Source organism: Falco punctatus (assembly GCF_963210335.1).
Source record: "Falco punctatus genome assembly, chromosome: 12".
Taxonomy (NCBI): domain Eukaryota; kingdom Metazoa; phylum Chordata; class Aves; order Falconiformes; family Falconidae; genus Falco; species Falco punctatus.
Window position 1 is genome coordinate 7,192,843 of NC_137592.1, and position 13,479 is coordinate 7,206,321.

The window sequence follows — 13,479 nt, forward strand, 5'->3', positions numbered from 1 at the left end:
GATGAAAAACTTGATGTTTTCAGAAAAAAACAATCCCAACAAATGTTTTTCAATAGATAACTTGAATAATAAAAATGTAATTGGGCTACAAGTCTATTTAAAGAAAACAAACTTTAGCACCAAACCCTCTGTCCTACAACTTAGAACAGAAACAATTGATCACCCAAGACCTGTTCCTCCTCCCTGACTCCAGCTGCAATACTTCATTATTTAACTTTTTTAAGAAAGCACAGAATTGGACTTCAAATATAACAGGCAAACTCATAAAATTATTTTGCCCAGGCAAAACTGTGAAATTATTTCCCAACAGAACCAAAATGTTAGTGGCTGTGGAAAAAACAGATAAGCTGGTTACACAAACACATCTTTTCACCATTTGAAAATATGTTAATAATCAAGCCCATACTATTCCTTCCTTGATGTCTGCATGCCTGTCAAAAGACACTAAGAGCATCTCCCTGGGTTAAATACTTTTCCGCATTGTCATTCTCTTACTAGCAGTCTCTCTCCATTTCGGGGGCACTTTTCTCCAGACATCCCTCTCCTGAGCAGAGGTTAGCTACGCAGGCAGCTCCGCTGACGCCAGAGCCCAGTGTGCAGGTACTATCCACCTCCACAGCGAACACTGGGAAGTGTTTCAGACAGCCAGGGCCCCTGAGGTGCAAAATTTCCCTGTATGTGTTTATTGTGTTCTAGGAGAAACATTCAGGCGAAGAGAAAGAGGGAAGAGAGGGCAGGAAAGCAATATAATAATGATTAGTGTAATAGGATTTGCTATTCTTGTTAATAGTTTAATCAATATAAACATTCACTGAACCCTCTTATGCACTAGTCTCAATCAAGTTGCTTTATATTTAGCTCTGCGCTCATAAGCCATGGTTAGCATTGTCTGCATCTCTACCACCTGCTTATTTCTGCACCAAAGCAAGCCAGGACTGGGATTTTCCATGCCTAAAACCCCAGCCATCTACAAGTGACCTCCTCAGCCACGTGCCATGGCGTGTGTTCTGGTTGTGCTGGAGACACCAGACACGTGCTATGGAGATGACGGGTCCCAGGATACATGAGACTTGCTCTGTATGAGCAAGTTAATTGCATAGGTGCCGTGCTCCAAGGCACCACTTGTATCACACTCAAATGGAGCCACAGGTGCTTCTCACCTCCCCTGAAAACAGCCCAGCACTTCGAAAGCTTTGCAGTTCACACACAGTTGGATCCCGCACTTCTCACACAATTTTTCCTTGAAGGAATGATTTATTAGCAGCCTCTGTTTTGAGAGTTCATCAATTAGATACTGAAGATATGTAAAAGATATAAAAGCATACATATACAGAGGGACAAGGCATAACTGGTGGCAGGGTGGGACAGCACTAGTCCCACAGAGGTGACCCAGAGCGCTGCAGTGGCTTTGCCTTAGAGCAGTTGTATTTGTTATTCCATACCATGGCATTATGATATGTTATTGGCATCACACCACAGGACTTAGCATATGTTCTAAGGAGCCACAGGCCTTTCTCACAAACTTTATTCTTTAGCTTGATTTTAGGCAGAAGGAGAGAAATATTGCCTAAAGTTTCGGTTTAATCTGTCTAAATAGATAGCGCTAAAAGCATGTAAAAACATCCTATTGGTGTATCAGCATAAAGCTAATTTAAAGGGCTTATAACTGGCTTTGAAATAAGCTGAGAGACTCTCCAAATTAACAACTGCAAAGGCAGATCTCCCTGCAGAATGCCCCCCCCCCAGCTGCAGAGCTCGAAGGGAGGGGGGGCACTTTCCCCCATGCTGTCCCCACGATCTCGCAACAGGGCAAGTTATGCCATTTATAGATGCTAGTCTGTGAGCAGACACGCATCGCTGTAACAGCAAATGCCACAGGCAGCAGCTGTCCAAGGAGCCCAGATACCATGTTCCAGAACACTGGAACCCTGAAACGCATAGTCACAAGATTGGTTGCTATAATGCATCTAATTTATTTCGGCATTTCCTTGGGGGGGTGGGGGTGGAAAAAGTAAAAACCAAGTATGGGCAATGCTGTTGTATCAGCTCTGAGAAGCATAAAAACATACCACTGCAAGAAACATGCCTTTTGGGTGGGTGGGTTTATTTTTGCCTTTTTCTTTTTTTTTTTTTTTTTTTTTTAATAAGAAACAACCCACAACTTTCCATTGTGCCACTTGGATGCACTTTGCACTTGTGTGATATCACAGGTCAACTCACGCCCAAGGCAAAGTCTGAAATACTGTTTCCCATTGGAATGTCAAGCCCGTCATCCCACAAACATATTCCAACAGACGCAAATACTGATAACTGAGCAATACAGAAAGTTATGCTTCTAACTAGGATGTGAATTAGAATAATCCTATCCTGCCTAGGGCCATACCAGAGCAACAAGCCTCAAACACTGATGAAAACCTTAAATGCCCACTGCTATGACTGAGCCTTTGCGTTGGGAGTAGAGGTCTCCAACTCCTTTGCCTCTTTTTCCAGTTGATGCAAGAACCTGCCCCCCTGTACAGACAGCACAGTTAGACTGATAGGAGCATTACAGAGTGTGACACAGGGAAAAGAGAAAACTGAGGGGTCTGAAGTCCTAATCTAGTGCTCTGGGAGCCGTTTACGTGCCAGACAGGCTGTGTGTGACTCTGCTGACCCATCATCTCACAATATTTGAACTCAAATTCTCTGTCAAGGCTCACATGCAAACCTGAACCTTTTCAAGAGTCTGGATTCAGGAAACTGAGGCCAAGCCAATGAGATGTGGGTTCTTCCACCAATTAGTCAGTTCTCCTAATGAGCAGGATTCAATAGAACTGCTTTCTTGGGAACTTGCCCAGAAAGTGAGTTTAGAAGCTGAGCAAAAAGCCAGTTTGTTCTTCTGTACTTGTACTACTCTTCTTGAATGCATAAATGCATTTTCTTAGTTGAAAGACTAGTAAGTGCTCTATGACAGATAAATAAAGGAATGAAGCAAGAAGTAGCCGACTTAAAAGGTCCTGGTAGATTTTAAAATCTCTTTTCTTAAAAATAATCAAGTGACTAGATGAAGAGAATTCCTGATACCTGCAGGTAACAGGAATGGAGCTTTCAAAGAGAACACAATCACAACGATTACAGTATCATGTGTGAAGTGAAGCAACTACCAGTTTCCTACTTGCACATTTAATGGAGCTGTTATGTGCAGACAGCTGTAAGAAAGAAATTGCCTTTGAGTAAAAATAAAAAGGGAGTTTGAGAATCCAGAAATTAACTACAGGATGAGAACAAAAATTAAAAAAAAAAAAAAGATGCAAAATATTAAGCAGACTCTATGAAGAAGTGTAGATGAAAGGAAGAAAAGCTGAAGTGCTGGCAATACTAATAGCATTTGGTGGACCATTAAATGCTGAAAGTAACTGTACAGTCAACTTGTCTGTAGTATATAAGGTTGTCATCTTCTGATGTTTAGAAAGCTGTAAGCAGCCTGCTCTGCATTAGTCTCTGAAACCACCAGCATTCAGGGTCTGAGGCAAAGTGGGATGAAATCAACAATTTTTAGTTAACACAGTAATTAACAAGTGAGTTTCAAGTTAGATCCTGTGATTTACTAGTTGCTTCGTAAACTCTCGTACCCTGTTCCTCCCTGTGCTTACACATATAATACTTCTCAGTCCCAAGGTAGAAAAACTCTGGATATCTATTGCTGATAAGTCAAGATTTCATTTCCATCAATATGAGATTATTGGCACTGACTTAGTTAAATTCACCTCAGTTTATATTGGTAGATTAGCGTAAGGTAACCCTGGTAGAATCAGAGGTCATTTACTCCATCCACCTGTGTAAGGCAGGACTTGCATCGGTCATTCCTGACAGACAGGGGTCTAGCTTATTTTCAAGGTGTCACAGACTCACCTCTCCCAGGGAGTCTGCTCCAGTCCTTCACACTCCCTTAGTATCAGATTAATTACTAAAAATAAAGTGCCCTGATTTTCCCTTGAAGCAGTTTACCCCACAGCTTCTTGTCTTAATTGCCAGCTAACAATGTTTTGAAAGAAATTTAGTCTCCCCCTTCAGTCTCCCTCTCCTGAAGGATGAAACCCCCTCAAATCTCCCCTGGTAGATTAAGTCTTTGATTGGTCCTACTGCTTTCCTTTTCATACTCAGCTATTGGACCAGCTCAGTTTTGAAGTATGCTGGCCCAAAGCGAACTCTGTGCTCCTGCTTGCTGGCACAGAGCTGGCTCTGAGGATTATAGCACTCGCCATAGTGGCAACATACATTTGATGTGCCTTTGCTGCCACAGCATGGCATTGTTTACTGACAATCAGCTTGTGAGCCATCAAAATCTTTCATCCTTATTGATAAATCAACTACACGCTAGTTGTTGTTCCCCAACCTGTTGTAACTATATAATAACATATATTAAGAGTTCATTGCAATACATAAATCTATATTCAGTGGAGAGACAATATACTGTCCCAGCTGAATGGCAAGCTGCTTTTGTTTTTTTTAACTGCATCTCTAGTTTGCGGAGATCATACTGAATTCTAATCCTGCCCAGCATGCTCATGGCCTTTTCCAACACCGCATCAGCTGCAAATTTAAACTGTGTACTCTCTGTTCCATCAGCCAGATTACACGTGGAAAAAAAGACATGCACACAAAACAGCCCCCTCAGAATCTCCCTCAGGAACATCCTTCTATCAGTTTTCCAACGAATTTTACACTCAGATATTTTCATCCATGCCATCCTTATAGAGAGTGCACGTCCAACAGCTCCAAAATTCAAACCAATCTCGGAGTGTTGCCCTGTTTTAGTGGGAAATTAGATTGGTTTGGATCTCTTGCATCTCCCCCTCATTTTCTTCTAGGTGCTCACAAATTGTTTGTTTGGTTATTTGTTCCAGTGTTTTTCCAGGAACCGAAGCTAAGCTGACAGGTCTATAATTCTAGACCCGCTTGTTAGCGCCACTTTTGTACTGATGAGCTCAAACCTGCACACAGTACTGCTGGGCTCTGCTCCAACAGAACACTTTAGCACATATTTAATTGCAGGAGCGAGATACATCTGTGGCTGTAGAGGGGATGAGTCACATGCTTAATGTTACACATGTGCTTATGCATTGGTTTATCTAGTTCCTAAGAATGGATCCATTAAACAAAATACCAGACAAAACGCACACCAAACCTAAGGAGAATACAGATGTGTTTTCATACAATTCTTACGTCTTTAAGAATGCAAATGCCAACAAATGTTAAACATCGATCTGCATGGATGAATGGAAAGTAGGAATCATTCTCTGTTACCCTGTGATCATCTCTGCTGTGATGACTTCTTTTGCTACTGTGCTGCTTTATTACTTAATTTCATTAGATCTTTCTCAAATGTCCCTTAATACCTGTTACATTATGCCTCCAGCAAGTTTTTCAGCTCATTAGTCCTTTCTTCTAGAGAGTTAATGAATTGATTAGATGTCACTTCATCTGTCATGAACTGCTATTGGCACCTCTCATAGCAGCTTTCTGTGCATTTCAACTGTATTTTTATGCTTCTGAAAGACAAGGTACTGACAGCTCTGGAGAGAAAGACTAATACCACTCTTAGATCAAGTCTGCCCAGACCAGTTCAAACCAACAAAGCTATTAAACTCCACGCTTCACCCCCCAACTTTAGGATTACCTGTAGCAATATCCCAGCAGGATGCAGCATATCAAAAAAGGTGAAACACACAATGGAGTCAGCACACAACAGTGGAGCTCAACAGGAATCCTCTGCTGCTCTGCTCCTCCAACTTCAGGAAGCCTTTCCTGCTGCCCATATCAGGTATTTAGCGTAAACACAGCCCTGGATCTGATTGAGGCTGCTTTAGCAAATGAAGCACCTACACCTGCTGTGTAGCCTGTGGGCTTGACTCTCCGCACTGCTGGTCACTCAGCTCTGCTCCCCGGGAGCACCAGTCCTAGAGCTAATTGCCGTTTGAACACTCACCTGGATAAGCAGGGGCTGAGCCCCAGCACCCAACCCCCGTCTATGCTTCGCTCTGCTAGGTTTCCCCTGGTTCTGTTCCTGCTTGTTGCTTGCTTCTGAGCCCAGGATGGACATGGCTACTCAGACTTTCTTCCACACCTCTTCTAGCTAATTTCTTCGTTCTCTCCACATAAATCACTTCCCCAGATCAGCGAAGAGACCTCAAAGCACACTGCTTACCCCAGACCAAATTTATCTTATGCATACAGAACTGGGGAGGAATTCCAGCTACCACAGCTCTCTTGCAAGCTAATTATTCTTCAGAGAAGTTCTAGGCAGTCCCAGGAAACATCTAACTACTGATTTTCTACTCTTTATAATTTCCCTGAAAAATGTAATCATTCTCCTCCCATCTTGCACTGTCACTTTCTCCCAGAACAACCTGGGAACAATAAAAGAATGGAATACAGGGCACCACAAAGAGCACTGTCAAAAAAACCCCAACCAACTCTCTATACAAGCAGAGTCTGTAAAAGCAAACCCAAGAAATGTATGTAGACCTTGTTTAATATTCATCAGCCAGGGTACTGTATAACTGAAACTCAAATGTAACTGTTATGAAAATTCAGGCTAGAAAGAGATCAAATAGAGACAGCATGCTATGGACTCTGGCATTTCAGAGCTTCTCATTTCTGGATTTCTAGCATAAAAGTACCACAGAGGGAAATGTTATTGAATACATTTGTTGCTTACAAATGGCTACATTTGTATATAAATCCACCTCTTTAAAAAAAAAAAAAGTGAAAAGGAGTTGGCAATGACAGACTCCAAGGAACTGGCCTAGTATAAATCTTAAGGCTAACATGTGATTTTATGGAAGAACAAAATAAAATTGGAATTGAGACCAGCAAATCTAAAGCCCCTGTTTTTTTGTGCAACATTAAGCCGGAGTTTTTTTCTTTGGCTCCCTGCACAACAAAGTGCCTGACGTGTGATTAACTTCACGAACATTAAGAATGCCTTTTGACTTCAAAAAGCTAGCACATTTAAATTTACCTGCATTCTGAACACTGAGTATTTAAGCAGATGCTGACTTCTGTGCTGGTGCTTGATTCCTCTGTGTTTGCTCTACAATCCAGCCTGCTTAAAGACACTGTTGAATAATTCTTCATCTCTGCCTAGTGAATTTGCCTGGTGAGGGACATGAAGCCTCTAGAGGGGCCAGAACCACTTTTATTATAATCACAAGACACAGTAAGGAAGATAAGGGCTTGTTAGGAGAGAACAAGGAGAGCAGGTTGGGCACAGAGTGATACCGCTTTGCTCACTTCTGTGCTGACAAAACTCTGATGTAACTTAAAGCCGCTCCCTGAGTGTTTTTAATCAGGAGAGGGCTGCACCAAGCCACTTCAAGAAGCTGCATCTGGGTCTCTGCTTGACCTCTGCCAAGTCTCTGCTCTTCCCTTGGAAGTATGGGCACAACAGGGTAAAGAACTGATTTTTATTTCTTCCATGTCTAGGATTAAAACCCTGCAGGACTAGGGATGAATATTGGTTCTCAGGCTTTACTGCCCAAACTCGAGCCTGGTTTAATCAGATTTTGCCAGCCCCTTTCCTTTAGATGTCAAATGACAGTTCAGGAGGGGAAATTAAATGTTCTGGAAAGTAGAACACACAATTACAGTTCCTGGTAGGGTTTTTTTTCTCATTTTCTTCAGAAATTTTCAAGTCCTTCCTAAGGGAAAATAAATTCGTAAGAGAAGCTATTTAATGAAAGACAAGAAAAAGCTATTATCAACTTGAAAAATGTGGCTGAGCAAATTTAAGTAAACTGTGTTCCACTGCTGCTGTGAGGCAGAGAAGCTGGTGCTCAGAAGACAGCTTCTTTTGTATGTCAACACTTAGCTATGCAGCCTGGCATTCATTATTTAACAGCCTCCATGTGACATAGAGCTTTCAGAAACACGATATACTTTAGCAACCCAGATAAGAACTCGGCTTTGAAACGTTCCCATTGCTAACTAAGCAATGGCTTCGATCCTCACTGATCTGAAACAGGACTGTGTGGCCATCCCTGTGCGCTGTCAGGGCAGTGCCAGCGGGCTCTGCTGGAGAGGACGCTGGTTTCAGAGGCAGAAACATCATCACAGAGCTGAGCTGCTCTGCGGCACGTTGTCTGAATTTGAGTCAAATTCCTGTTCCCTGTTCGTCTGGTACTCTTGGAAATCTGCCAAAAATAATAAATCACCCAAACACCAGAGGAAGGGAACGGCCAAATCCACATGCAAAGTTTATCATTAAAACCTTAAATCCCAACTTCCAAATCCAAATGCTTAAAGTTATGCCTTGAGCCCCCTGTGAGGAGCATTAAAAATGACCTGGTTTAGAGTGACTGAGCAGCTGGAGTCGTGTCAGCAGGCCTTGAACATCCACTGCACAGCTCCAGAGCATCTCCTTTTCATTTGAGGGCCCATTCAAAAAGTGGGCACTTGCACGATGGCAAGTATGAAGCAAAAGGACCTAAGCAAAACCAGCCCTTTCAGAATTTAAAATACATCTATTTTCACTTCCCTAGCATTAACAAGAGCACTGTCTTCTACACCTTTGGGCATCTGTGTGCCAAGAGACGAGGGCAAGACACACAGATGCTGCAAGCCAAAGGAAAAGATAAGCTGGGAAGAATCTAGGCTTCACCCAGGAGCAGAATGACATTTCAGTGCATTACGCTTGGGTGGGTGCCAGTCCAAATGATCTCCTACGCACTGCCTAGGCTGGAAAAATGAGCCCCCATATTTCTCTAATAATGCAGTTACAGTTTCTTACCAGTGATGCAACCGTTAGAGGAGGCAAAGATCCTGAGTCAGGGAAACCGCTCAGCTGAGGGCTATAGGTAAACACAGAGCTTCTGAAAAATGGCTCCCGTATTTCCTTGTAAAAGCAAGATTATATGAGGAGGCAGGGAAAAGGGGTCAGAAACTGCCCTGAAGAATAACTTTTACATCCTATTATCTACAAAGACCTGCTCCTGCCAACCCTGTACTCCCCCCGAGCCCAGAAGCTGGCCCTATGTACTGTCCCACTTACTGAAGGGCCAAGAAGGTAACCCCATGCGGCTGCTCAGAGATGGCATTCATGACAGCACTTCTGGCAGCTGGAGACTGAACTGTATCAGAGAAGCCAAGCCCTCTTTTTGTGGGCTTTTACATTCCAGGAGCCCAGACCTATTAATTAATGCCTTCTGCATTGTGTAAGTGAGGTTCGGGACCAAGTGCAGGTGGGTGAGCAGTAGTTGCTGCCTCTTGAATCGTTCTCTGTGGGGCTCAAATTGCATCAGTGGGCTTAGCAGCAAATTTCGGTGCCTCTATTTCCTCTATTAAAAGCACTTCCACCATCTACAATGCCTCTCCTTCTCTGGCACCCCTCCAACTCTACCATGGAGTTGACTTTTGGCATCTATTTTACAAAATGCAAACCTTCCCATATTCCCATTCTCTGGGCTTTTCCTCTTTTTTTGGTGGGGGGAAGGTATTAAGCTTGTCTGGCACATGGAGCAACTCAGACTTGTAATTAAGGAAAGCAGGCTCCTCTGTCCTGCTCCGTCTCTGATTTGCTCTACGCCCTTAGGCCTCTTCTCCTCCACTTACCCATCCCTGTGCCCTCACTACCAGCTGGCACACTGCTAAGAAGAGGCAAATTATACTCAATAAAAAATTGCAGAATAATTTCCATAGAGCTATTTCTAGTAGAAATCAGTGTCTAGACTCCTCCAGTCCAGACCAACTGGCAAATGATGTGTCACGTTCCGGGTTGTCCTTGAACAATTGAGCACAAGGGCCATAGGACCTTAAACCACCATCACTCTTTCTTACGCCCTTAGCTAGTGAGAGATGACAGTAAAATTATCCACACCCTCACCTGTACCAGCACTAAGTCCTTAGGACAGCATTTTGCAGGCTGACAGACCTAGATGCTTATCCAGCAGACCAATGGCTGTCGCTGGTCATTGCCTAAAAGCTCAACCTGCCCTTCAGGTGAATGTTGCTTTAGTCCAGGAAGATGTAGCCGTCCGGCGTTATTCAGTTGCTAGCCTCACCTAGGCCTTTGTCCAGGATGACCAAACGCGTGTCCTGCTGAAGCCTGTAAGCTGATGGCACCAAGGAGCAGAGAAGAAAGATACGGCTTTACGCTAAGTCAGGGAAAGAGCAGCACCCTCCTGTGCTCATGCATATTTATTGCACTGCAAACTCAAGAGCTCTTTTGCTGCTAATCAGCACGAAGTATTTTTTGGCCCTCTGCCTCCTAGGTCTCTTTCATTGCATCCCCACTCCAGACTCTTTTTTTAGGAATGTAACTTCCCTGCTATCCCTCCAAAACATCCCAGCTTGTCTGGTTTTTCTGTGGCATTTCCATGCTTCTCAGCACATCTCACCTGCTTCCCACCCATCAGATCCTGCAGCGCGGGTGGGAGCTGGCACATCTGCAGGGCTTAAACCTTGCACAGTGTGCTGGCCAGGGCTACAGAGCAGGGGCCACTTTTGCCTGCAGAAGGAACACGGCACTTGTAGAGGGCAATCCTCTTTTCCTGCAGGTATAAACAAGGCCCATTTTTCTGCTGCACAGGCTGCCATCTCGTGGGCACGGTCCGGCATATGCATTTTCCTGGAAACAACAACTCCCAAGTGCAAGTACCGCGGCACTGTCGATACTCTGCTCAGCTGATCTAAGCAAACCGCAAACTTTCAGATCCCTGGCTTTGGAAGATTATAGAGGGGCAGAGATGATGGAGTTGTTCAGCTTGTAATGTGGTCGGTGGGATAGATTTTCCACAAAACCAAGAGCTTTAACAGGCAAATCTATAGGTGTCAGTGTAGAATACCAAGGTCAGAAACAGCAAGATCAGCATACTTACACAAAAGCTAAAACCCCGCTGCCTATGTCCCCATACGAGCTCCGTGCTACTGCTGTTCTGTCACTGCTTCGATACGGTGCAGTCAGGCATCCAAAATTTGTATTGACTTCGCTAATTTTGGCTCTGGTTCAGATGGGAGGCAATCAGAGCTAGGTGCAAAATCGCTAATGGACCTCGGTGCTTTCATGGGCGCTCTGTCCTTACAGGGGCGAGCTATGCCCTTGGACAGGAGGGAAGGCACTTGTTTTTTCTTGCCAGTCTTTTAGGGTACGGCAACTTGAGTCATATTTCGTGTTCCTACCTCTTGCATTGCGAGAATTTGCAGTCAAATTTGCAGTCAAATCAATGTAAATGTGTCATCTGCTTTTTCAGGCACTTATCATACAATATTAATCAAAAAATTAATTCTGGGCAGATTTGGAGTGGGATATTTAGGGCTTGGGTAAAATTCTTTTAAAATTTGCTAATGCTTACGCTGGATCAGTTTATTACCATTGAACTGATCTTGTATCTACTCTGACACCACTGGAATTTCCCAACAACCCAACAGTTAGGGCTTTTCATCATATGGAGATGCTCGGGAAGAGCCACTGTGTTCCAACATACACTCTTTCTCAAACTGTGTTAACTTTTAACCAGAGGTAAATCCTAAACTCATAATGTTGTGCCTGTTTTCCAGCAACCCTCAGGTTCAAAACAGTTTACCTGATGAATCTAACTATGTCTGCACTGCGTGGCTAAGGTGAAAATATGTGCTGGAGGAAACTGCTTTGATTTCAGCACTTTCTAGCTCTGGTCACCAGGAGGAGGAGACTTGATCTCCCCTCACCCTTATCCTCCACCTCCACTTGAAGCTCTCAATTCGCTATGCTGCAGTAATCCTTCCATGATAGAAATGGGCATTAGTTTGTGTGGAGAAGCAGTCTAAGGATTTTTACTCCCTTAGGGTCATTTTGTGGTAACATTTCCAAGTCAGATTCATCCAACATTCGTCTTTCAAGTCAGAAATGAGACAAAACAGTGTTCAATTTTTTGTTTGTTTCTGGAATGTAATAATTAGAATGCATACGGTGTCTTTTCACTTTCCACACTGCCCATGCACAAGGACACCAGCTGAACCTTGACATATCTGTCCCCAAGCCAAGGGAGTTCCAGTTTAAAGAGGATCAGTCACTTCAGGTTAAAGAAGAAGGTGGATTTTCATGCTTCTAAGAGAATTTCCCTCCCGTTTCCCTTTCTTTGTTTGCTACTACTCCAATATTGCCAGAAAGGACTTAATCCTAGGGACTTAAAAACCTAACTTCTGACAAATGGAAGACGTCATCTCTGGAATAGACCAGACATTGTATGCAGTGACAAGTAGTTGAAAATATTTCACGGGTAGAGATATTTCTACCTTGCCCTTTAAAAGGAAGCCATCTCCCTTTTATGACACACTAAGCAATACATGTGGCATCCTAAATCTGTTTTGTCAACTGAGTCCAGGGTTTTTAAAAATATGCAATAAGATTTTAATACAGCTCATCACATTATACAGAACCAGACATCCTGCTTAGTCTTCAAAGACTTGATATTCCCCATGCACAGCCCACATGCAACTGCTCCTATCTAATTACATGCAATGACAACCTTCACTTGGCTCCCTTCCTTTGACACTACAGCAGAGCATTCACTGGCTGAGTCCTGAACTAGGACGCACAGCTTGCCAGCTCTAAAAACTGCAAGCATTTATGTTCAGAATGTCTTTGGCTGTCTAACTGCACCAAAAATACACTACTTTAATTTTCTTCCTGGAAAGCTAGTTTTCTCAATCCTGAAATGCTTGCCTGCAGAAGCAGATTTGATTTCAGCTTTTGGATAGTTGCAGCAAGCAGTGTGTCATTTGCATGTTAGCATTAGAAGGCAGGAATGGATTTTGCTAAACTTCTATCCAGATGGGCTGGTCAAGATGAGTTTCACGTCTCTTTCTGTTAGATCAGCATCACTTTCACTGTACCAGTATCAAAAAGTCCCAGCTAAGGTGAGCAGCATGCTATGCTATTCACTGTACAATAGCAACAGTGAAGCTGAATGGTCTGGGGCCCGAGCCACCAAGACACCATGGATGGCAAAGAGAAGAGTCGCACTCTCCGTGGCTGTGTGTAACACAGCCAGCTCCTAAGGGTCAGAAATCCTGAGCCTGCACCCCAGAAATCATGAAACTGGTTTCAAAAGCACGAGAATGCTAAGCAAAAAAGGACTCTGTGTTTACTGTTTCCTAGATTTGCTTGGTTATTTGGAGCTTTTAGGAAGCATTCTGTCACACCCTCAGCATTTTTTTGAAGCTCTGACAAAGAGACACTTTGCAGCAAAAGTGACTCTTGTGAAACCAAGTATGGCTCTGCAGTTACCTGAAAAGACATCAGGGTTCCATCTTTGCTTCAGAAAATAAAAATAATAATGACTTCCATGTGATGCTGGAGAGTTCAAGCTGTAAGGAAGACATCAAATATCATTACTCCTCCTACCCACTACTGAGAGTGGGTACCACTGAGCATGACAGATGGCAAATTTTGAGACAGCTCCAATTCGTGGTAAGACTGCCAGGAGGGGTAGAGGGATGGGTGGCTGAGGGAACAGGAAC